Raw genomic sequence first — 3,844 nt, forward strand, 5'->3', positions numbered from 1 at the left:
ATACTCTGAAAGCCTCCACATACATCCATCTCATTATCCTAACTCACTGAACTATTATTATGTGATATCAGAGGGCACAGAGCTGTGTATTTTGTTCTTTGCCAATATCCCATGTAAGTTGGATCCATATAGATTTATCTATAACAATCATAAGACTTAGTTTTAAACACTAATATAATAAGGAAATAATGCTAGTATTATAAAGAATACTAAAATGCTTAAAGTTTTTAAGAAGGTGAGTAATAATTCATATTTCCTAAATGACAGATACTACTTTTTAAAATTCCTAGTGCTCAGTATTTTGTATTGGCCTTGTACATATTGGATAAATAAATGTACCTTTATTCTCTGATTGCTTTAAACAATACTTGGAATATTGTGGATATCTTAAAAATGTTGTTGAATAAAGTAATTAGGAGATAAATTCCTAATTTGTGAGTTTTAATAAAGGCAAATCTAGTTTGTCATATTGTATATTAGATAACAGATGGGTTCCTAAAGAAGAGGTCTCAGAAAGGAAATCCTTGTTCATATTGGAATAATTTTAAGAAAAGGAAGCAGTTAATTCCCTGTATCTGAGCTGAGGTGGGTTATAGCCATCTCTCCATGGCCAAAGACAACCAAAAATAGTCAGGAAATTAAGAAGAAAAAAAAAAGGAAGCCAAATACAAGTAATACAAACAGAAATAATAGAAAAATTAAAAAAAAAAAAACCTGCAGAATTGTGTGGAGTGATTGTGAACATTTTCTGTCTTCCCAATCTGTTGTTTTAGGCATCCTCACTGTCTTTATCATTTTAATGCTCTGCTTAACTGGTTTCAGAAAACAAGACTTCCAATTTCTAAAACAAAATAAATGGAATAAGCAAATAGTTTAGTATTATCCAATGGACATAGTTTCTTGAAGCAAAGTTATCTACAGTTTGCAAGGAATCATCAGACAGGAAAAGCCCTTTGAGTTTGGTGCATGATAAAGCAAAGCCATTCTACACTGAAATATATTGCTTGATACCAGAGATAGTAAACCATGGAAACTTACACTACCATGAAGTGGAGAGACCCATGAGGAACCAAGACAGAGAAAAAGATGGATGTATTCCTAATGAAAACAGTGCAGAAAAGAAATCATCCACCTACAGAAATGATTGTATTTTGAGTAGATAGAAGACATATAAGACTATAAGAAGGAAAAATTACCTTTCAGAGAGAGTCCCATGTTATATCAAATGCTTAAAATAAATACTTCTTCAGGCTTAGGAAAGAAATAATATTATTCGTGTGGAATAAAGAGAAGAGGGGCTGGGTTGTCCTTCATTAAATAAGGAGATGTACACATAGTAGTTTAGGAAGATGAGAGCAATCTCTGACAAGAACTTCTGAGAAGAACACAGACTCAAAAATAATGATTTTATTGAATGAAGATCTAAGGAGGAAAAGGTGAGAGATAAATAGCTAGCTTTGGGGAGATGCTGACAGTTTTTAAAAAAATCAAGGTGGAAGCATGTCTGAAAGAGTATATAAGAGGAAGCTTAGTTTATAAGGAGACTCACCTAAGAAAGACAAATAATGAATTGTAAAATTGAACAATTATCTGGTTAAATTTACCTTTTCATTTTGATACATATGAATGATCTACTCCAATGAGGACATTTTACCTCCTGCCTGGTCAGAGTGTAGTTCTTGAAATATGTTTACTTTGAATTTAATGATTTTTTTCCTAGTTCCCATTATCAGGTGACATAAAAAAGCTCAGGTGATGAGTAAAGAACAAGATATAAACGGAATCTGCTGGGTCCAGTAGTCAGGGGTTAAAAAGGAACCATGCAGTCCAATTAATCCTGTATGAAAATTACTAAAACATCCAGAAATAGATTCTGATGAGTGACCTCTCAAAGAGGGACATAAGAGAAAATTGGAGAGGAGCAGTTGGAATAGAAAATGTAACATAACTCATAATTTCACAAAAGTATTGGTTAATGTATATTTTAATATGAATTAAATGAGTATAATTTACTACGTTATTTATTTATTTATGTTAGTAGGAACCAGGGATTGAAAAAAGGCCTCATACAAGTGAAGCAAGCACTAAAACACTGAGGTACACCTGCTCCAGTTTGTTTTTTGTCTGCTATTTTTTAATTCATCAAGACTTGAGGTGGAATGGAAGATGACAAGGCAGGTCCATTACTCGATTCTGCTGACCAGATCACCATGATGACAGTGAATGGCTCAGTCTTCATGCCTTCTGTACTAACATTCATTGGGATTCCTGGCCTGGAGTCTGTGCAGTGTTGGATTGGGATTCCATTCTGCATCATGTACCTCATTGCTGTGATTGGGAATTCCCTAATCTTAGCTATAATCAAATTTGAGAACAGCCTCCATAAACCCATGTACATTTTTTTGGCCATGCTGGGGGCCACAGACATTGCACTTAGTACATGTATTCTTCCCAAAATGTTAGGCATTTTCTGGTTTCATTTGCCAGAGATTTATTTTGAAGCCTGCCTGCTACAAATGTGACTTATTCACTCATTCCAGGCTATTGAATCAGGTGTTCTGCTGGCAATGGCCCTCGACCGCTATGTGGCCATCTGTGACCCCTTGAGACATGCCACCATCTTATCTCCACAACTCCTGTTGTATATTGGAGTTGGGGTGACACTCAGAGCAGCCATTCTTGTAGCACCATGCTTGGTGCTTATCAAATGGCGCTTTAAACTCTACAAAGCTACAGTCATCTCCCATTCTTATTGTGAGCACATGGCCATTGTGAAGCTGGCTGCTGAAGATATCCGGGTCAACAAGATATATGGTCTATTTGTTGCTTTCACCATCCTAGGGTTTGACATTATCTTCATCACCTTGTCCTATGCTCAAATCTTTATCACTGTCTTTCATCTGCCCCGGAGGGAAGCACGACTCAAGACCTTCAATACATGCATTGCTCACATTTGTGTCTTTCTGCAGTTCTATCTCCTTGCCTTCTTCTCTTTCTTCACACACCGGTTTGGTTCTCACATACCACCATATGTTCACATCCTCTTGTCAAACCTTTACCTCTTAGTCCCACCTTTTCTCAACCCAATTGTCTATGGGGTAAAGACCAAACAAATTCGTGACCAGGTCCTGAAAATATTTCTCTCCAAAGAAACATCTTGACCATCTTCACCATTCTTTGTAGAGAAGTTAGTTGATTCTAAGAAACAGCTTGAATACTGTGAAAAGTTATATTTTCCTCAAATGGATACATATAGAATAACATCTAAAAACTAAATCTCAGGTGTTCAGAATTCAAGAGGGCTTTTTATCAAATGCCTAATCTTTGGTTGGCTACCCAGAATCAGAGTTAAACTCTCTTATATTGAGATTTCAAATTGTTAAACCTATATCTCTGTTAATAGCCAGTCCCTTTCAAACTAAAGACTCCTCTAAATCATCAATTAAACCTACATAGAAAAGAAAATTTTGGGAAACAGTGAATAATTCTAGATAACATCAAAGGACCTTTTCATACATCTATATTATCAGCTGTTAAACCATAGCTGTAATTCTATGTCCCCCTATGTTTGAATCTATATTGTAACGCATTTGGAATAATTTATCTCGTGTTTTATCTGTTTTACCTAAAATACTGATTGACATAAAAATAATATATGTAATAAAAAATAATATCAGCCATTCAACAACTATATGATGAAACTCACAGACTATAAACATTGGGGGAATTTGCATAAAATTAGTGCAAAAACATACTGAAAGAGAAAAGTCAATCACAAATACAATATGTAGGGAAACTGAACCAGGAAAAAAATCCTTCCTTAAGCACTCAAAAAATTTGAAGT

At 35.0% G+C, this 3,844-nt stretch overlaps 1 pseudogene; it reads left to right on the forward strand.

Moving 5' to 3' along the window:
* Positions 1 to 2,210: 2,210 nt before the first annotated feature.
* On the forward strand, positions 2,211 to 3,161 carry LOC101440355 (olfactory receptor 52A5-like; annotated as a pseudogene).
* The last annotated feature ends 683 nt before the right edge of the window (positions 3,162 to 3,844 follow it).

This window comes from Dasypus novemcinctus, chromosome 10 (assembly GCF_030445035.2).
Source record: "Dasypus novemcinctus isolate mDasNov1 chromosome 10, mDasNov1.1.hap2, whole genome shotgun sequence".
NCBI classification, from domain to species: domain Eukaryota; kingdom Metazoa; phylum Chordata; class Mammalia; order Cingulata; family Dasypodidae; genus Dasypus; species Dasypus novemcinctus.